Below are 22,501 nucleotides of genomic sequence, written 5' to 3' on the forward strand. Positions count from 1 at the left end.
CATTGGAAGCTCCCGTTTTGTGTTGCAGTAAAATGCGTCCTTAAGGGAACGACAGCTATGCGAAAATAGCGTTTTGATTTTTTTTTTTTTTTTTTTTTTTTGGGTGGCCACCCCGCTGGTCGGCAGACGGCCGGCCACTGATTGGCCAGAGAGTGTGACGAAGTCACGAGAGCGACATGGCAACCATGCTGGTAACAGCCATAGCAGCGCCGCAGCCAACATATTCCACTTCTTCAACTTCTTCAACATGCCAGCTAATAATAGTAATGTTATCGATGTCCTCCATTGTTGTTATGTGGGTTCTCTCCATGTGTGGGTTGCGTAGGTGTTGTTTGCGTCGTGTACAAAAATACGTCACGGCCCTTTCGCACAGCCGACCCCGCCCACGTCCAGGAGGTACTATTTGCGGTGGAAAACGACCCGTGCTGCTGCCGTGTCGAGTCGTGTCAAGTCGTGTCGAGTCGAGTCGAGTCGAGTCGAGTCGAGCTACATGTGCGGTGGAAAAGCGGCACTAGATCATTAACACATCATGCACTTGACATGGTTCCTCCAACTATGGACAAAATAAATCACACCATGGTGCCTTGTGATCTCATTTTGATAAGTTATGTGACAATACTAACTTTCATTTAACACTTTGTTGGGACATTGCCTACGTTTGTGATGTGTAAACATATAGTGGATTAAAGAGTTCCAGAGCAGAAAGAGAAGCCCCCAGTTATCTCCTATGTTGGGGGATTTTTCCTCTGTGCTTTACCACACCTGCATTGCTGGTAGAGGTCAGGTTAGCCAAACAGTGGTGTAGCAGACAGGCAGGTTTTTTTTTGGTCTAACATGCTGCTGCTAAAGTGTGACCACAACTGGAGCTCAATTTGACATATTTGACCTAAAACCATTACATATATTGAGTATACTTTTGCCAACACTATTACTAATTGCCTTTTCTTTCTCCTCTTGAAGCTGTAGTGTGCTGCAGTGATGGGTCTGACTTTGAGTCAGACACAGTACACCAGCCTACTAAAAGAGTAGCAGCTCAAGGTAAGGTTGTGTTGGCACATTGCATTACATTTCCATTTTATGTCCTGCTGTCACTGTTTTTGATTATGTGCTATTAATGACGAGAGAAACCAGAATGTTATTAGTTGATGTCTTTGTCATTACAGGTTCTTCAGTAGCTCCAACAGCTATTTCATCTTTGAAGCGCAGCAAACAAGAAAACGTTGTCTGGAAGCGAAAGCTGGAGAATGCAAAAGAAAAAATTAAGTCATTGGAGAATGAAAGGGACTTCTTAAGAAACCAACTGTCTGAGGGTAATCGATAATGAAAAATTATTTAAATAAACAGTATTAGGATTTATTGGCATCTGATGGTTTTAAGGCAAAAAAACACACAACAACCCCTACAGATTTTCTCATTCTCATCTCAATTGCTTGCAGAGCCCACATGTCTTTGCTGAAGTAAACAATTGCATCACGAGTAACAGTCATTTGGCATCAAAACATTTCAATAACCATACCATATAAGACAGGCACCACCAAATGGCGGGCCTGGGCCGGACCCAGACACCACACCATCCTTCAGTCCCGATCAAAAACCCTGAGAGGACAGGCTACTGCCTACTTCTCTCACTGAACAAGAAGAGACAGTGGAGGGGTGGGATTGAGGAGGAAAAACGTTAAATGTGTTCAGGTTGTTTATTGGGGGCCAAGCATTGAATTTGTATCCCTTCTTATTTAACCCTAACCCTCTTTTTTTATTCAACCATTGAAGTCCATGGGAGCCCATAGAACTGTATGTTGAAAAGTAATGAAATTTGGTACACTGGTAGACGGTTGTGCAAGGAGGCCATGGCGTGAATTTCATGTTGATTGGCCAAAAGGTAGCACTTTAGCTAACAGGAGGAGGCAGTATATGATGCCAAAGGTGTGCTGCAGAGACCTCATTGTTTACTGTACATTGTATGGCCTGAACAGCCAGGAACTCGCAGATTTTTTCATCCATTATTATTAATTATACACTTTGATACATTTGGGCATAATGTAAAATACTTTTAAGTTTCACTTTTGACTTGTGATGGCAGCTAACAAGTGATGGTCACAGCTAAGGGCTGCATGGCAGTTTAGAAAAAATAGATCGTTTTTGTCTTGCAGCCTCTATTTTCATTAAGGTGGAAGCATCTGATTGTGTCTTTTCTATGCCATACCAAAAATCGAATCACTCTACCCTAAAGTGGGGGAGCCCAGGTGTACATTTAAGTATAAGTATAACGCTAGAATGATTGGGAGTGAGTGATAATTTCACACCCCTATTGGTAACACTAGTAACGTGCTTATCGTGTTGCAACATGGTCTCACAGGAATCCGTGAAATGACTACGGTCGGACGCTTAACTCGAAATCCGTGGCCACATCACGGAAACACGCCGATATCCGTGTGTGAGCCACGGAATAACAGTGTAATTTACTTGCATTGGAGCAAATTCCGTGGCCAAATCGCGGACAATTTAAGTGTTTCAGTGAGACCACCCCGGGTTTTGAGTTAAGCCCCCGTGGTCGACTCGCTCGTTGAAACGGGGATCCGTGTGTGAGCCACGGAACATCAGCGTCATTAACTTGCATTGGAGCGAATTCCGCGGCCACATCACGGAAATCGGCGTGTTTCCGTGATGTGTCCACGGATTTCGTGTTATTTGTCCGTAGTCATTTCACGGATTCCTGTGAGACCAGGTTGCGTCTTGCTTATTTCAGCTTTGGCGCTTGCAAATAAAGAGGACCAAGTGACAGCAGCGCCCTCCTTGCACGAAAAGAGTATTGAAAAATCCTCTTCATCTTCCTCCTCCACCTCCTCCTCATCCTCCTCCGACAGTTCCTCCTCTTCCTCATCATCTTCTTCAGAAAGAGGGAAGAAGAAGAAGAAGAAGAAGAAGAAGAAGAAGAAGAAGAAGAAGAAGAAGAAGAAGAAGAAGAAGAAGAAGAAGAAGAAGAAGAAGAAGAAGAAGAAGAAGAAGAAGAAGAAGAAGAAGAAGAAGAAGAAGAAGAAGAAGAAGAAGAAGAAGAAGAAGAAGAGCAACAACAAAAAAAACAGCAAGAAAAAAAAAGGGAAGAAAGGAAACAAAAAGAACACCAAGATAGGAAAGAGAGCCGCCATTTCGGAGCTACAGGCTGTTGACAAGGACCTGTATGACTAGCCGAGGGCATCAATGCCCAAGGGATAGACACTTTATCTTTTTTCGGCAAAATGTAATCTAGAAATACTTGGCAGGAACCTTCAGGATAAGGTGAATGAAAAAAAAAGCAACGGGGAACTTTTGCAAATTGGACACCGGGCATAGTAAAGAAGAGAGCAGGTTTATGTTTTGTTTTTAGGGTGCCTTTTTTTTGTTCCATTTTAAAATGCCCTTTTTTTGGTTAATTTGTTCAGTGACATCAAGAAATGCCTTGTTAAAAGTGCAGCATTTATTTTTGTTCCATTTTAAAAAGCCTTTTTTTGTTTCTGTTTGTGTTTTAAATTGTTAATATTCTCTGTTTTACCCCGTTATTATGTTATTATTATGTTAAAAATGTTTAACTAAAGTGGCTGTAGATCCCTCATTGTCATCAACAGTGGTTTGGCGTTTTATAACTAACCCTAAAGTGCTTCACTACTGGTAAACGAATGATTCAAAAAGCTTCACTACTGGTAAACGAATGGTTGAAAAAGCTTAACTACTGGTGAACAAATGTTTCGCGAAAGAGTAACAACTCAGTATGATGCATTACTTTACATGAAGGTACACAAAAAGCTTCACTACTGGTAAACAAATGATTAAAAAAGCTTCGCTACTGGTAAACGAATGGTTGAAAAAGCTTAACTACTGGTGAACGAATGGTTTTGCGAAAGAGTAACAACTCAGTATGCAACCCGGTATCACGCGATTGCGTGCTCCTGCGCACGAACGTCTGGTTTGTTTCGGCTTCCCTTTTCCACATTTGTCTGCGGTGAGGAGATCATACATGGGCTTTGCAATGGAAGAAAAGTTAGGGATGTAACTACGATAGTAGGAAATAAATCCCAGTAATTTTCTTAACTCACAAATGGTGGTGGGTTTCCGCTGCTTCATGGCCTGCACTGGGGCAATATCTGCAGGGTCCATAGTGTAGCCTTCTTTAGTAACCAGCTTCCCAAGAAATCTCACCTGGTTTCTGAATACTTCACATTTTCTGGGAGTCAGCTTTACTCCGTGGCTTTGGTAACGGTGCAGTACCTGCCTCAGATCATTCAGGTGGTGTTCAAATGTCTGAGAATGTACAAGATTATCATCCAAGTATGGCAAACAAACCTCATCCCTCAGCCCAAGCAAACACTCCTCCATAGACCTTTGGAACTCTGCTGGTGCGGATGATAAGCCAAAAGGGATTCTTACCCACTCGTACAGTCCCCAGGGTGTTATGAATGCTGTGAGAGGACGGCTTGATTCTTCCAGGAAGCCCTGGTGATAGGCCTTTCCTTGGTCAAGGACTGAAAACCAGGAACTTCCTTTGAGGCTGTTCAACATATCTAATATGCGGGGTATTGGGTGTCGATCAGGAATGGATTTCTTATTCAGCTCCCTGTAATCACAACACAGTCGGAGGCTTCCATCATTTTTTCTCACACACACAATGGGACTGGAGTAAGGGGACTTAGACTTTGTTATCCAGCCTCTGTTTAACAAATCCTCCAAGTATTCATTTACCTCCTTATGAAGCGGCTTTGGCACTGATATGTATGTTCAACTTATAGGTGTGAGGTCGTTAAGACGAATCTTGAGCTGCAGTGAGGGGATGGTCCCTACATCATGTTCATCCTTAGCAAAAGCATTGCATTCCTTTCTGAGAAGTTGTCTGACCTGCTGCTGATGTGACGGGGTAAGTTGAGTAAGGGGGACTGGAGGGTCCCAATTCTCCTCACTCTCTCTTTCTTTAGTGTTTTCTTTAGTCTTCTCTCTGTTTGTGTGTTTGTGTGTTTTCTGTGTTTGGGAACTTTGCCTCTGACAGACTGATGTCTACGGGTTTTGTATCTGCTGGATAAATGGTTTTAACCCTCTGTGTTTGTCCCAGTATAGTTCTTGGTGGCAATAGGATATCATGACTAGTGCTGTTTGTGACTGGAATAGCAACACGTGACCAGCTACCTGGTCACGTGTTCCACTTTCTTCCATTTTTAACCCTTCTGGTAATTATGCTTGTGAACAGGGTTCAAATAACACGTCTTGGTGGTCTGGGAGTGGGCCTGCCCTCACAGTGCACTCACCGTTTTTGTTTGACCAGCTGGAATAGACTTCATCTCTCTACCCACTTTAACTGTAGCTTCACCTATCTCGTCGTCACCACACTTCATTACTTTCAGAAATACTTCAGCTTTCTTACAGTCAAATGAGAATGCTGCACTGACTGCTTCTGTGACAGCACATGGTGGCGCTATACCCTTCGCTAACACCTGCTCAATTACATTGTAACCGATGATTGGTTGTTCTGCCACCCCATCTCCATCAGCTACAAGGACTGGCACAGAGAGCTCAAGCTGTTTGGTGCTGTTTGAGGGTAATTTGAATGTGACCTCAACCCACCCAGAAAAAGGAATAGGTGTCTGGTTTACTGCCCTCCCTTCCAATCTATCTGTTCCCAGAATCTCAGCTAGATTCCTGACTGCAGCATGTGGAATGTTTTGTTGTCTCCATGTCTCATTGATTAGGCAGACCTGTGATCCAGTGTCCCACAAAGCTTTAGTTTCTATGTCATCTATCAGGCAGGTAATGACGTATTTCTTGCCAATCAGACTGAGTAACTCTGTTCTTCGTTTTGGGGAGAGGAGACTGACACTGACCGCTACCTCCTTTTGTAGGGTCATATCTTGTGTTTTAGCTGCCACTTTAGCCTCTAAGTGCTGGATACTATCTGTGATTAACTTGTAGACATCTCTGAGCTGTTCATTCTGATTGTTTTTGTCAACAGGTGGCGTTGGTGCATCTGTAACAGTGCTAGATGACATATCTACCTGTCCTTGTTTATCAGTAGGCCTCCTTCCTGTTCTGCATCCACGTGACAGATGTCCACTCAGTCCACATTTGAAGCAATGGTCGCAGTTGTCTCCTTTATTGTTCTCTTGGCAATTTCTGCAGCCACGTTTCCTGCTTTTTCGCTGCTGGGCAAAAGATCTAGGGGACTCAGACATGACCTTTTTAATTTCTTCCACCTCTCCTCTCAGCTGTTTTATTACAACAAGTAGTTCAGATTCTGTGTGAGTCATTGCCGGTGGTGTTCGATTCACTTTACCTTTTGTGAATGTGGAGGATGCCCGTTCTTGTCCAACAACTGCTTCGACTGTTGCCTCTGGGACTGACTGTGTTTCAGCATGGATTTCTCTCACTCTGGGCTCTTTACAGTTTTTCTTGAATTTTTGTTGTCTTTCCCACTCAAGAATAGCTGCTTCGTTGATTTTCACAATCAGCACCTCGTCAGTGACCGCTGGGTCATCCAGGTAAGCTTTGAGCTGGTATTTTATATTGTCACTAATGAGTCCTGTCCCCAAAGCTCTTTGGAACTTTTTCTGAATGAGTTCCGGGCTATAGTGTTCATCTGAACCAAGTTCTCTGGATTTAACTAACAGCCTCTCTTTTAGTTCTATTGCCCTAAAAAGGAAATTCTGGGGTGGTCATTTTATTCGTCAACCTCATTAGGTCTCCTTCCATTTTCATTGTAGAGGCTTGAAAACTCAGTTGCAGTGCGGCATATTGTTGCTGCAGACTAGCTAGTGCTCCAACATTGCTAGTAATATCGTCACTCAACTGTGGTTGTTCATTTATTTGCATCAATTCCTTTGCAGTTTTTATTAAGCGGATCAGAAACGCAGATGCTACTTGCTCCTCTTCATCTTCTACAGCTTCCTTAGCTGCTTCAAATATTTTTCTGATCAGCGTACGTTCACACTGCAACCGCACCAAAGACTCAGCCAGTTGATCTTGCAGGCTCTCCAGCTCCATTTTGTGTTTGGACACTGCAATCTCTCTCTTCTCAGCTCACAGAAGCACCGCTGATCCCACCGCTGCCACCAAATTTGTTGCACACTTGAAAATAAACTCAAGCGTGACTTGAAGAGTAGTTCGTTTAATGAGTTCTGTAAACATACACAGGCAAAGTACACGTTCTGTCCGCCATGTTTCAATACTGCTCTACAAAATGAATTTCACTCGGTCTGTTTACATCCTAATCTAAGTATTACACCATTCGCAAAAATACATATTAATAGACATAGTAATCGGCAATGGAAATACACAAAATAAAAGCACATTGTGGCTCCTGATATTATTCCAAGTTCTTAACCTTGGCATACAAAGTAAACAAACACCATCTACATAAATGTACCGCGGACCCTAATGGCGACGCAAGAAGATTAGCTTAGCTGCTAGTAGTAGTTGCTTATGACGGCATTACAACCTTTTAATACAACATTCACGGATGAGTTAACTTGCCAACTCTTCCCCACATCTCTAACCCATGCCCAGCTCATCTTATGTACATTCATGACTCTTATATTGTTTGCTTACCTGTAAACATACACAGGCAAAGTACACATTTGGTTACGACACGTTCTGTCCGCCATGTTTCAATACTGCTCGACAAAATGTGTAGCTTTCACAGGACAGAGTGCACCAATAGATCAACGCCACCTTGTTGCGGAAATTAGATACTACATGCATTACATTACATACCTGTGTAAAGGTAAATGGAGCACAATGTTTACAAAATGAAACAAAAACAAGAAGAATGACTGTTAAACTAATTATGGCAAAATGGTGGGGGGGGTGTACTTATCTAACACGCTATTCTCACACGTATAACTAGGCCCCCCAGGAGAAACTGTGGGAGGTGCTGCGTGAGTATGGGGTGAGGGGGTCACTCCTCGGGGCCATTCAATCTCTGTACTCTCAAAGCGAGATCAATGTTTTGTTCCCAGTGGGTGTTGGCCTCCACCAGGGTTGCGTATTTTCCCCAAACCTGTTTGTGATATTAGTCGTGGTGTCGTGGTGGGGAGGTGTTGCAGTTCAGTGATCGGAGGATCGCATCACTGTCTGTTTTGCAGAAGATTTGGTCCTGATGGCATCATTGGTCTGTGACCTTCAGCACTCACTGGAATCAGCTCACAGCCGAGTGTGAAGCGGCTTGGATGAGGAACAACACAGCTAAATCTGAGGCCATGACTCTCAGCAGGAAACCGGTGGTTTGCCTACTCCGGGTAGGAAATGAGTCCGTAGCCCAAGTGAAGAAGTTAAATTACCTCGGGGTCTTGTTTGCGAGTGAGGGTACAATGGCACGTGAGATTGGCTGGAGAATTGGAGCAGCGGGGGCGCAATCGCGTTCAATTTACCGCAGCATTGTGACGAAAAGAGAGCTGAGCCACAAGACAAAGCTCTCTATCTACCGGTTGATATTCGTTCCTACCCTCACCTAATGTCATGAGGGATGGGTGATGACCGAAAAGACTAGATCGCGGGTACAAGCGGCCAAGATGGGTTTTCTCTGGAGGGTGGCTGGCATCTCCCTAAGGGATAGGGAGAGAAGCTCAGCCATCCGTAAGGAACTCTGATTAGAGCCGCTGCTCCGCTGCTTAGAAAGGAGTCTGTTGAGGTGGTTTGGGCATCTGGTAAGGATGCCCACTGGGCGCCTCGCTAGGGAGGGGTTCCAGGGCAGGACCAGTGGGGAGAAGAACTCGGGGAAGACCCAGGTCTAGGTGGAGAGATTATATCTCAACACTGGCCTGGGAACGCAGAGGGGGGATCCCCTCTGACGGTGGGATCCCCTCTGATGGTGGGATCCCCTCTGACGAGGGGAATATTTATTAGGCTACTTTCTCAAACCCAATATTAAGCTATACCTTTATTCAGAGAGGCATGTATTTATTCTGTATATAACTTGACATCATAAAAAATCTTGTTATTTCCCTCTCGGAAGTGTTACCTAGACCTATATAATCGTATCACTAACATATTTGACACAACTAGGCATATACCAAAAGCAGAGCTTTTGCGGTTTAAACTTAAGGGTTAAAATTCTGAGAGAAGGTAGCAGAGAGAGAGGTCATGTTTCTCGAAGCTCCGCTAGGCATTGGAAAAAACGACTTAATTCATCGTTCAGATCTACTTTATCTTATTTTATTTCATGATCATAATACCTAACAATATATAGTTAGTTTCCGTCGTCCTCCATCGCTCGATTCAACAATACATTTTGGCACTTTTTATGACTCCCGGATCAGACCGCAGAAAAAGCCTTGGACTTCCTATCGCCAACATGCCTCTGTACTCGGATATCTCAGAGACTGGGAAATGCACAGACTGCACCAAACTGCAACAGACAGTGGCTTTATTTGAAACGAAACTAGCAGCATTAGAAAAATGCAAAGGACTCCTCCAGGATACAGTGCCGATGGGTGAGTTTGCTGAGCTCACTCAGATACAGCAAGATGATCAAAGCTACACTGTATCCTTTCCGAAGCTGGACAAGAGAGAGACAGTTCCAGCTGCGTCTCACTGGCACAGAGTCGGCGCTAAGCCAAAACAACATACCAAAGTGAATCAACAAGTTCACTCAACGCCAAATGCTAAGCTACCCAAAGCTAAAGTTACATGTATCAGCCGGATTAGCCCGTCACTGAAATTAACCCTGCCACTGAAGAAACGGTTCCTGCCACTTCAAGAGTCCACGAACGAGCCTGCCACCGATGCACCCCTGAGCCCCGAGATGCGTCCGGACGGACAGTGCGGACAGAGACGGTACGGACAGAGATGGAACAACCAGTCGCCACGGAGGCGGGCTGCGCATGTGTCTGCCACCGTCCAACAAGGGCCCATCTCAGAGAAAGCAGATGAACCAGACACTCTGATTATAGGAGACTCAACCATCAAGGATCTAACCGGTAAGAAGATCAAAACATGCAACTTCCCATATTGAATGGTTAGTGATATCAACCATAAACTAGCCAAAATCATATTGGAAAACCCCAAAATCTTACAGATTATTGTGCATGCAGGATTTAATGATATTCAAAGAGAACAGTCAGAACTTCTGAAAAAGGATTACACTGATCTATTGGATACACTGGACAAAATACACAGTTGACAGGGGAATAAACAGATTCAGTCGTCTACTTGCACTGAATACATGGCTTTCCAGAGTCTGCAATGAAAGAGGAAGGGGCTTTATTGACAATTTCAATTTATTCTGGGGGCGCAAATATCTTTTCAGAGCAAATGGCCTACACCCAAACAGGTTAGGCTCAAAACCGATGAGGGACAATCTTCTCTTCTCGCTTTCCCACAAATCTCCATGGTCTGACGCACAGGCCACAGTCAGAGCACAGGTTGAGAAGAAGCGAGACTACAGCCTCCCCCACACATCTACTCTGCCACTATCTGACACACAGATAGCAGACAGCCCACAGACCTTGAAGAGAGACAACAGCCCGCCCGACGCCATCAACACTGTGCCTTCCCCCATCGCTGATGCTGGCTTGGCGAGGAACGGCCACCCCCCTCCTCTGCATTCCCCCATCTACGATGACCTCCAGCCTCATCTCTCCCATAGCCACAACAACAACTCCAGCTCCAATGTCTCCTCCCTTTGCGATTTTCCAGCCGAATTTAAGAAACTGGAATATGTTGGCATCAAACTTGCATCTGTATCAATGATAGCATCGCCACGTCATGGCCGCAGGCTGCTAACACCCAGGAGGATGGCGCCCCACCCCCCCCCCCCGTACTGATAGTAGTCCTGAGTATTACTGAGACAAAAAAGGGTTCAGCCGTAGACACAGTATAAAGGAAGTTTCACATAATCTGCTGAACCCAAGGTTGCCTACGTCAAAGCAGGGCAACTTTCGCATTCATGCTGTAACCACTAAGAGAGTAAACAAAGGGAAACTTAGACACACTGCTAACCTCACAAATCTCATATCTATTGCCTCCAAACCAAAAACAACCTTAAAGCCTATCAACAGCACCATCAGGATGGCTCTACTTAATGTGAGGTCTCTTAATAACAAATCATTTTTAGTTAATGATTTTATTAACACTTCTAAACTGGATTTTATGTTTTTAACTGAAACATGGCTGGAACAAAATAACAGTGCAACCGTTCTGATAGAGACAGCTCCTCCCGACTATAACTTTTTTGATGCATGTAGATCTGGAAAAAGAGGTGGAGGGGTTGCTGCTATATTTAAAAATGTATTTCAGGGGAAACAGATGTTATTTGGTGATTTTCCATCGTTCGAATACCTTAGTGCTGTATTGAAATGCTCCCCCAGAGTTCTCCTATTAATTATTTACAGGCCACCCACATATTCTGCAAATTTTTTCGATGACTTCACAGAATTATTGTCTAGCATCTCCACAGAATTTGACTGTCTAGTTATAACTGGTGACTTCAATTTTCATACTGATGATTTGAAGTGTGCAAAAAAACTTTTTACCATTTGGACACATTTGAACTGTCTCAACATGTGAAAGAGGCTACTCATTGTAAGGGGCACACTCTAGACCTAGTTATCACAAAGGGCCTCAATGTTTCTGATCTCTCTGTGACTGATCCTTCCTTGTCTGACCACTTTTGTGTTTTCTTTAACATATCTTTTATTCCCGACATACAGACAAAATCAAACATTATCAAAAAACGGTATATCAATGAAGATTCTAATGTACTTTTTAAAAAGGCCATCTCCTTGCTACCACCTCTAAACCCATGTTCTGCTGAAGATAGATGTCATTGCACCTTATAAGGTTAAAACGATTTCTGGAAAGCAAAAGGCACCCTGGAGAAAAGCTGCTTCTGTAACACCACAGAAAAAAGAATGCAGGAAGGTTGAACGCATCTGGCGTAAAACAAAACTTCATATTCAGCATGATATCTATAAAGAGAGCCTCCGTGCCTACAATTTAGACTTAAAAAATGCTCGAGAAACATTTTTCTCCAATATCATTAAAACCAACACTAATAATGCAAAAACTGTTGACAGACTGACCAACCCCCCAACACAAATTCTACCTGATCTCCATTCAACGCAGAAATGCAATGAGTTTGCAGCTTTTTATACTGATAAAATTGAAGGTATCAGACGCGCCATCAATATCTCCACTTCAAACAAAAATGTTGGACTACCACCCTGTTCAGGCAAAAATAACGTGGCAAGGATGGCATGCTTTAATGTTATAGACTCTCAAAATCTTGTGGTTACTGTGACACAACTAAAGACATCCCCTGCACAGCACGGAGACCGCCCTCATTAAAGTTGTAAACAACATCCGTCTTAACACAGACTCTGGCAAAATCTCAATACTAATGCTACTTGACCTCAGTGCTGCATTCGACACTGTAGACCATACATTACTTCTGGAAAGGTTAGAAAACTGGGTGGGGCTTTCAGGCACCGTCTTAAATTGGTTCAGGTCCTACCTACAAAATAGGAACTACTTTGTTTCCATTGGCGACTTTGTATCAGAATCAACCAACGTGACATGTGGAGTCCCACAAGGTTCGATCTTAGGACCCTCTTTATTCAACATCTACATGCTCCCACTAGGGCAAATCATGCTAAATAACAATATTGACCATCATTGCTATGCTGATGACACGCAAATCTATGTATCGCTATCACCAAATGACTATCGGCCCATAGATCTGCTGTGCCAGTGCATTGAGCAAGTGAAAGAATGGATGTGCCGAAATTTCCTTCAACTAAATGAGGACAAAACAGAGATAATTGTATTTGGTTCTAAAACGGAAAGGCTTAAAGTAACCGAACACCTTCACTCTCTGTCCCTGAAAACCTCAATCAAAGCCAGAAATCTAGGGGTTATCATGGATTCAGATTTACATTTCGACAGTCACATCAAATCAGTTACAAAATCGGCATATTATCACCTTAAAAATGTAGCAAGACTTAGAGGGCTCATGTCCACCGAAGACTTACAAAAACTTGTACATGCCTTTATCACTAGTAAGCTTGATTACTGCAATGGTCTCTTTACAGGTCTCCCAAAACAAACTCTGAGGAAGCTTCAGCTTGTTCAGAATGCTGCTGCTAGAGTTCTAACAAAGACCAAAAAATTTGATCATATTACACCAATTCTGAAATCGTTACATTGGCTTCCTGTAGGTCAGAGAATTGACTTTAAAATCATGTTGCTAACCTATAAATCCCTACATGGTTTAGGCCCAAAATATTTAACTGATATGCTTCCACTACATCAGCCTTCTAGACCACTGAGATCCTCTGAGACCAATCTGTTAATTATCCCCAGAGTAAACACAAAACATGGGAAAGCAGGATTTAGTTACTATGCAACAAATAGCTGGAATAAACTCCCAGAGGATTTAAGACTTGCCCCAACTCTGAGCTCCTTTAAAACAAGACTGAAGACTTTTATGTTTGCTATAGCTTTCTGCTAAATCTTAAATACATTGCACTTTCTAAAAAGCTTTTTTAACTTTGCCTTTATTTTCTATTTTAATACTAAAATGCCTTTTTTTATGTTATGTTTGCTTTAGCTTTCAGCTAAATCTTAAATACTTTGCCTTTATTTTACTAAAATGCCTTTTTAACTTTCCCTTTATTTTCTATTTTTACCAGAAAGATACATGATCTGATACCAGAGAGAAAGGATAAGGGTTTGAGACCCAAGTTCTGTCTGGGTTAGAGTCCTAGAATCTGGGTTGGAGTCCCAGAGAAAGGACCAAGTGCCTTAGGTCGGGTTGGAGTCCCAGAGAAAGGATCTAGTTCCTTTAGGTCGGGTTGGAGTCCCAGAGAAAGGACCAAGTTCCTTTTGGTCGGGTTGGAGTCCCGACGTGGGTTCCTTTGGTTCCAAGTTCTGTCTGGGTTAGAGTCATAGAATCTGGATTGGAGTCCCAGAGAAAGGACCAAGTTCCTTTAGGTCGGGTTGGAGTCCTGACTTGGGTTCCAGAGAGACTGTTGATCTGATCTTAAATACATTACACTTTCAATTTAACTTACGAAAAAGCCTTTTTAACTTTCAATTTAATTTTCTATTTTTACCAGAAAGATACATGATCTGATACCAGAGAGAAAGGATAAGGGTTACTAGAATCCGGGTTGGAGTCCCAGAGAAAGTACCAAGTTCCTTTAGGTCGGGTTGGAGTCCCGACGCGGATACCAGAGAGACTGTTGATCTGATCTTAAATACATTGCACTTTCTATTTTACTCATTTCTTTGCATATGTTTTCTTTTACTTATCTATTATTTTATTTTATTGCATGACAATGTTTATATGTGAAGCACTTTGAGTCTGCCTTGTGTATGAAAAGTGCTATATAAATAAAGTTGCCTTGCCTTGCCTTAAACGTTGAACAAGAACACATTTGGTAACCAATATAACTATCTAATATCAGCATTATATGACGAGCTAGCAAAAATATTGAAGGAATACTAGCTGTGACATCAAATAACCCAAATACATCAAATAACCCGCCGGAGTCGGACTGCACGGACTTGAGGACCACTGAAAACGAATGGTACACGCTTCACTCCATAACAGTCAAGTTGCCAGGTTTTGAAAATTTGTATTTTTTCATTCTGCGCTACAACTATAGAAAAATGTAAATAACTTTCATATTACCAATGAGGCTATTTATTGCGGTAATGGTGAATTTATAATACACACAAGGGACCTATCTTCATACAGCATACATTTAACAAAAACATAGAAGGGTGGAATGTTTTTTTTACTAACAGTTGTATAAGTTATCATTAATCATGTTTAGCGATCTCAGCGTAACCAACATTAGACATCACTCGATAGTTCATGAGTAGGCTTATGTCAAGAATATCTCAACATCTACTTTATTTTTTACATTTTCTATTATTTTATTTTATTTTATTATTGTGTAACAAACATTGTCAACCAAGGATAAAATAATGTGTCATAGAACATACTGTTGTATGAAGGTCTATGCGTGTTGCAATTTAAATTATGTATTCAATATACATAATGTTCATCCTTAACTAGCACATGGTGCAATTTGAAATGATGAGGTAATTTAGATATTTTATATTAAAACATATTTAAAATATATAATATATGTTTCATAAATATAAATGTGCAGCACAGGCGATTCTTTCAATTTGAAATGTTGGCCTACGTTCTTGTAAAGGTGTCACAGAAGGGCTTTGATATCCATTGAAAGGGGGTGAAATTCTGTAAACTGGCAACAACCGCCTGCCATCTTTGAGTGTGTTACAGGCCGCGGCGCGAGCGGGCCCTCACTCAACGAGAGAAACTGTCTCGAACTAGATAACGGGGATATATTGTAACACTGGACGACGCATTATTATACCCCGTTAGCACCCGAACAATCGTAAACGGACGAAAAGCGTAACTAGGTATATAAACAACTAGGGGGCCCATTCAAAGTGTAGAGCATCTCGGTGTTTGCCAACGACCCGACTAGCTAACCATATTTAGCCGACCAGGGTTAGCTGGCTAGCCAGCTTTTGTAATCCGCCGGCCAGACACCCACCCGTTCCCTACAACTCAAGCCAAAACCCTCAAGTCATACGATAGACACGAGGACAAAGAAGTCACCAACAGTGGAAGGTGCGTTGACTGGACAGTAACGGCTATGGTTTGTATGATTGTAATAGAATGTGTTGTCCAGACTCATGGTTTTCATGACTCGTTAGCCCTTTAGCGTGCTCTAGTCCACAGTGGAATAAACCGACTCAATGTGGATTTGATGGCGACCAATGTAAATCGAAACTGCTAAACAAGGCAATCTTTTTCACGTTTTACAACACTATTGCGTTTCATATCTTCTCTCAAACATGTGCTGGCGGCTAGATTTCGCTGGTGATATTTTGCCTACGACACAGCGGCAGCGAAAGCGCTATTTGGGCTAAGTCCGGTGAGATTCGGCTGGTGAGGCCGCTATTTCGATTTCGTTTTGTGAGCCACCCTTCCAAACAGTTACGAGGATCACCCAAAGAAGACGGCCGGCAAACTGGTCTGAATCATGCTAGTCCCGTTTAGGTTAATTGTAGTACTGTTTTTATGAAGAAATGTAGATTAAGATGTTTCACTAAATCTCGGCACATAGATGGGATTTCATGTAATGCAGAGGGCATGTGCTGGCCCACGAGTTAGACAGGGAGGGAGTAAAGGATTCATCACCTCCATCTGCATGTTCGGGGACGCCTTGAAGAAGCACATGCATGTGTTCAAGCAGTTGGTTTGGTATTTATTTGCTAGGCTGTGTGACCACAAAGATGTTCTTGTAGACTATGACTAACACGAATATATATGAATCCCTTGTTTTGGTTTAAGGTTATTCAAAAAACGATGAGCCATTTAAGATGCCTCAGGCTTCCTTGTATGTGCTTCAGTGTTTTCCTTCAACAAGACTGCATATTCTCACATTGGGTTAAAAATAAGCATTTCATGTTCAAATTAATTGAACACACAGATTTGTGTATATCTTGACTGGGAGATAACGAAATTGGTGTTCTCTCCCAAGGGAGAACAGCCAAATGGTATTGATGGCCAAGGAAGGATCAAGCCTCAATGGTGCAGAGTGGCTGCCATTCATCCCCTTGCCACCCTGCTTTGTCTGCATTGGACCAAAACAGGAAGCAGGGGAGCTCTTGGTTGAGAAAACAACTCTCATATAATTCACCAACCGATATTCTTTCACATTTGGCTACATTTCAGCAGTAGCCATTGTATTCCGCATTATTTTCTTGTCTCGTGTAGAATTATCTTCCTGCGGTAGTGACTTGCCTCACATTCTCCTTGTCGCTCCACACAGACTTTGATTACTTGGATCCATTGTGCCCACTGTGGTTAAGATAACTAGATTGTTCGGTGTAAATTGAGAAATTGTATTGCTTGCAGGCATGAGCATTCCCTGTGGGAGGTCCAATTCTGCCTTTTTTTTATTTCTGCCTTTTTGTTTCCTATTTGTAGGCAATTAATGGTCAGTTAATGAAAAAGGACCACTCTATGGGTTTTGGTCAGGGCATTTTCTATAGGTTTTTCTGGTAGTTCCGTAAACTGTAATCCCAGATGCTGATCTTTGCTTATTTCCTCCCGGAGATGTAACGTCCTTCAAGACATGAAATCTGATGCTTTAATTCAACTGCATTTTTTGGCTGATGGGTCATGTGGTTAATATAGAAATATATTAAGTTATTAAGGCTTGTCTATATTTCATATATATTCATAAGTTATTTGCTCAAATTTAACATTTTAGCATCAGGAGTTAAAATTTGTGTTTTCGCACCATGGTCCTCATTTTGTGTCACTTATCAAAGGACAGACAGTTTTCCTTTCTTACAGCTGCACAGTACAAAAAGATATACACGCAAACATTTTTGATAAAAATGTTTTTTTTGTATACATTTTTTTGATTTTTGTATACATTTTTTGATTGTATAGTCTTTGGACTATACAATGGGAAAATGAGCTTTAGGAGGAGAGCAGGGTCTTGCTCAGGGGAAGGCTCAAGGATATTTAAACGGGACAACAGTTATTGGCTTTGTTATGGACATATGGTACATTTTTACTTTTTATGGTCTCATTGACACTGAATTCAGAATGCATGCTGATTGTTATACCTGCATTGAGGTGCTGGTAGCGCTGCCTAGTTTCATGACAGACCTCAACTGTAGAGAATCGGAAACAGATGTTGCATTTATTAAATGCAGGTGAATACAGTAATATTTTTGATGTTTGGAATGTGGTTAACAATGTTCTTCCTGATCAATGAATACTTTTTTTTTTCTCGCATGATAATCTGGTAACTGAAGTTACCCAAGTAGAAATTTCGTCTTCAGGTACCAGGTTACACAGAGGAGCTCCTCAGAATGCACTTTTTGACAGCACACATTTATTAATTATGAATGACCCCTGTGTGACTGAAGAGACTGCTGACCTGGTCTATGACTCTTATCATCTTTACCACACATCTTTGCTCATGCACGCTTCTTGTTACCGTAGTAATTTTCTTGTTTACTGTTTCATTTAGTTTCCATGCCACTGGTGCATAAACTTCTGTTTCTGACCATTGGTAAGCTTGACTGTCAGGCTTGCATAGTGCAGTCATGGCAACACAGCATGCCGCATGTGTAGAGGGAAGTCTTTGTGAAGGTGACGTTTCTTTTTTGCTCGCCCTGAGAAAGCACAGCCTGTCACATGACTTGCCGAATCATGAACAAGAAAATGACGTGTGTGTGTGTGTGTGTGTGTGTGTGTGTGTGTGTGTGTGTGTGTGTGTGTGTGTGTGTGTGTGTGTGTGTGTGTGTGTGTGTGTGTGTGTGTGTGTGTGTGTGTGTGTGTGTGTGTGTCATTCATTCAAGGTTTTCACATCGGGCATGTAAAAATTCTAACTAGAAAAAGTGACGAACAAAAGCCATGCAAACCAAATCTTGTATTGTATACAAGATTTTGTATTTTCATCAGGCACAACACAAATATGCATTTTCCAAAAAGAATGGCAGTGAAAAGTGCCGGTGGATTCAACCTCATTATCTCACTAAATTTAAAAGCACCTTTATTCAACTAACACAGATCAACAAAATGGGTAATATTGAGGTAAGCAAAAATGTAGGTCATGTTATATTAAGCCAAACGCAACTGTTGTAAAACGCCTACCTTAAGGCCTGTGGTGCCTGGAATGTAACTTAAGAAAACTTTGTTCATATTCCAAGCATGCTGTATGTCATCTGTTACTGTACTTCACATTGTGGTCGAGAAGATGATACCCTGGTCAACGATGTGATGGTTCTTGTGTTGGGGTTGACCATTCCTTGTTGGTACTAAATAACTCCTTCCTCTTCCCTCTGGATCACCAGGAGACTGGTTCTGGGGGTGAGGCCAGAGGACCAGACTCAATGAGTTTCCAGCGACATGTCAGAGAAGTCAGGGCAGAGCACCAAGGCAAAGGATGGCAAGACGAAGTATGCAACCCTTAGCCTCTTCAACACCTACAAGGGAAAATCTCTGGAAACCCAGAAAACTGCAGGTGAGGTTTCCTTTTTATATTAACTAGTGCAAACACAATGTCCATGGCAGTGCCCTGGCTCTTTTTAAGCAGCTTAGATGGGGTTAAAAACTTGGACCTATGTGACCTTGTTTTTCCTAGTCAATTTATTTAGCTAATTTATCGATAACCAATAAATAGCTAAATATCTAATCAAAGGGAAATATCGGTTTATTAAACTGAGCATGTGTATCCAGTAGGGCTGGCCCGAATGCCATTTTTCAGGCTTCGAATACTCGTTGGTTTTTTCCGAGCGAATATTCGAATACGCGTTCCAGAAAAACACACCATCAAAACAACATTAATAATCCCTATATACTCCCTGGAACCGATTTTGACAGTATCTGCATATTTTATTGAAGATTTAATAGCTTTTGAACGTTAATTAGTAGGCCTAAGTAAGTTGGAGTTACTTAGTTTTTCCCCGTGGAAGCGAACAGCTGTTGTTCCGTACCAAATCAGCTGTCCTCTGCCATCTCAGCTAGGGTTGGGCAATCGTCTACAAGCTTCCATCGTCCGATAGCGCCCCCCTAGCGATCGCCGATAGTCGATACCATCGGGGGGGCAACTTTATAATAATTTTATAATATTAATTATTTATAATAATTTATCACTTTGAAAAAAATCTTAAACGGCGCTGTCATGATGACACACAGCTAATAGCTGTGTTCGAAATCGTTCCCTATCACGGATATAGTGCACTATATAGGGTGCTCGCCATTTTGTAGTGTTGTTCGAATTCTCACTGGTTAATTTCATGCCCTATATATAGTGCACTTAAAATAGCCAAAATTTGAGTGTACATATGATGTTCCCTACGTGTTACTCCCATATACCACAATGCAATGCGGTCGTGTTTTTCCGAGGAGAAGAAGCTGAATAACCGCAAGCGGCGAAAACAAATACATTTAATGATGGAGTCTCCGGCTTTCGTTTAGAAATATCAACAATTTATTTGGGATTTAACAAGAAAATGTAACATTCAAAATTAATAAGAAAAACCTTGTTCAAGGAAATGTAACATTCAACATCAATGCAACCTCCACCTTTCCTCGAGAGTGCCCGGTTTGTTTACATGATCTGGGCGCATCTGTCTGCGTCACACAAATACCCGGCGCATTTACTGACGCAAATGACGTTTAGAAATGTTCAGCGTAGTGTCCCTATGTAGTGCACTATATCATGAACACTATAGGGAATAGTGAGTGAGTGAATAGAGAACGATTTCGAACACAGCTCATGTACCACAGCTGTGACCCGGAAATGGTGCAGCGGGGTGTGATGTCATTTCGCCGTGCGAGCAGACCGGTAGGTTTCGAGCCCCTCCCCTCTCCTCTCGCAGCAGTGAGTGAATACGGCAGGTCAGCGCTACATAGTATGTTTTCCACCGGTGCCAGTTAATTTCAATTACAATTTGCGGGGCTTTTTAAGTTGTAAAAATAGCTACACCAGCGCTTTAAAAAAAAAAAAAATAAAAAAAAAAAAATTTATTATTGAAATATAATTATCGCCTTTTTATCAGCAACTTGAGACGATCGACGATGGAATCTATCGTCGATAGTCGATAGAATCGACTATCGGCCCATCCCTAATCTCAGCCCTTGCAGGAGCTGCATCTTTTCAGGGAATTTGTACAATAAATCCATAACAAATACCGAATATTGATTGTCTTATGTGTCCATATTATATCCATTATATTGACCGGGTATTCGCAAGACGCTCACGCTCTGCAGCAAGCCAGTCACAGTTGATTGGCGCGGCGCTGTACAGCGAATGTAAACAAACTAAGCGAAGGTTAGCATTTCACTAAGCATTTCTTTTCCTCCCGAGATCCCGCTAATGTTGTTATAAAGTAAAGGGAAACAAGATGTCTGTTCTTCCTCCACCTCTCTCGCTTCTCTGCTTGGTGTCGCTTATAGTTTGCCTCCCTCGCTCTGGTAATGTCACGTAGGCCTACGTGTAACAACGAAGCTCAGAATACTGATTTAAGCTTTGAATACTAATTTTCCGAACGAGTATTCGAATATTCGAATAATTCGGGCCAGCCCTAGTATCCTACGATTTTGGTGATTCTGCAAGTCCATGTTCTCTGGCCTATACCTTTCTTTCCCCACGTTCAGAGAGATTTCCAGCAAATCAAAACCGTTTATTAGGTGAGTGCTGCCTGCAGCGCTCAACTATTTTTCTTCATACGTTTTATTCTAAATTTCTTTCCTCTTTATTATTCTCTACAAACTTTGGGACCTATCTCCTTCCTCAATTTTTCACCTAGAGACTCCATTAAAATTTTAAAATGTTCAGAGTAGCTTGGAATCGAGCACTTTTCAGATTCTTAAAATATTTTATACTTTCTAAGATATTCTACTTTTAAATACCATCTTTTTTTTAACATGCGAGTTGATGGGAGGACCGTCCTCTGGTACTTCAACTGTTTAAGACGTAACTAAATACATTTTCCTCCGTTTATCTTCGTTCAAACTAGTGCTGTCAAGCGATTAAAATATTTAATCGCATTAATGTCACAGTTAACTCGCAATTAATCACTTTTTTTTTTCTATTCTAAATATCCCTTGATTTCATGCTGCTAGCCTTTTAGTGAGATCAGATTGTTGAAGGACAGTAAGGAGAGAGATCCGCCCTGAATTCAACCCGGTCCACTTGACATCGGGTAGGTGCATGACAGTGGTAGGCCTACCATAAAACTTCAATAGCTCAGGCTTTTATTTGTTTCAATCACTAAACTTTCGATCAAAACTCGTGCTCAGCAAAGACGGGAAATACTATTAAATGTATTATTTAAACCAGTATGAATATTCCTACTGTACATAGGCCTATACATATTACCAGGCTATCGAAACACACACACACACACACACACACACACACACACACACACACACACACACACACACACACACACACACACACACACACACACACACACACACACACACACACACACACACACAGGCGGAGTATAGTCGGGAGAATTCCTGGTGGGCCGTTAACGTTTCAGGGCTGTCGGGCTGATTACTGCGGGATATCAATATTGCGTTTATAAAAGTTCCTTGCAGCACCCTCCGGCACCCTAAGCTGTGTGCCCGCAACCTCTCACTCACTCAACAGACGCAAACACTCAAAAACTGTCAACTAGAGCCCGACCGATATTGAATTTTTAAGGCCGATACCGATACGAATATTTTGTGATTTAAAAAATCCGATATGCCGATATATCGGCATATATATATATATATATATATATATATATATATATATATATATATATATATATATATATATATATATCTCTCTAAAAAAAATCCAGAAACGCGCAACAAAACAAACACATTTCCCTAACATTGGTTATTTGTAGTCATCCTTTTCACTCTCAGCTAACACGTAACAGCAAAACTGGACATGGTAGTCATGAATTAAGT

The sequence above is a fragment of the Gadus chalcogrammus genome, chromosome 12 (genome assembly GCF_026213295.1).
Source record: "Gadus chalcogrammus isolate NIFS_2021 chromosome 12, NIFS_Gcha_1.0, whole genome shotgun sequence".
In the NCBI taxonomy this organism is placed as follows: domain Eukaryota; kingdom Metazoa; phylum Chordata; class Actinopteri; order Gadiformes; family Gadidae; genus Gadus; species Gadus chalcogrammus.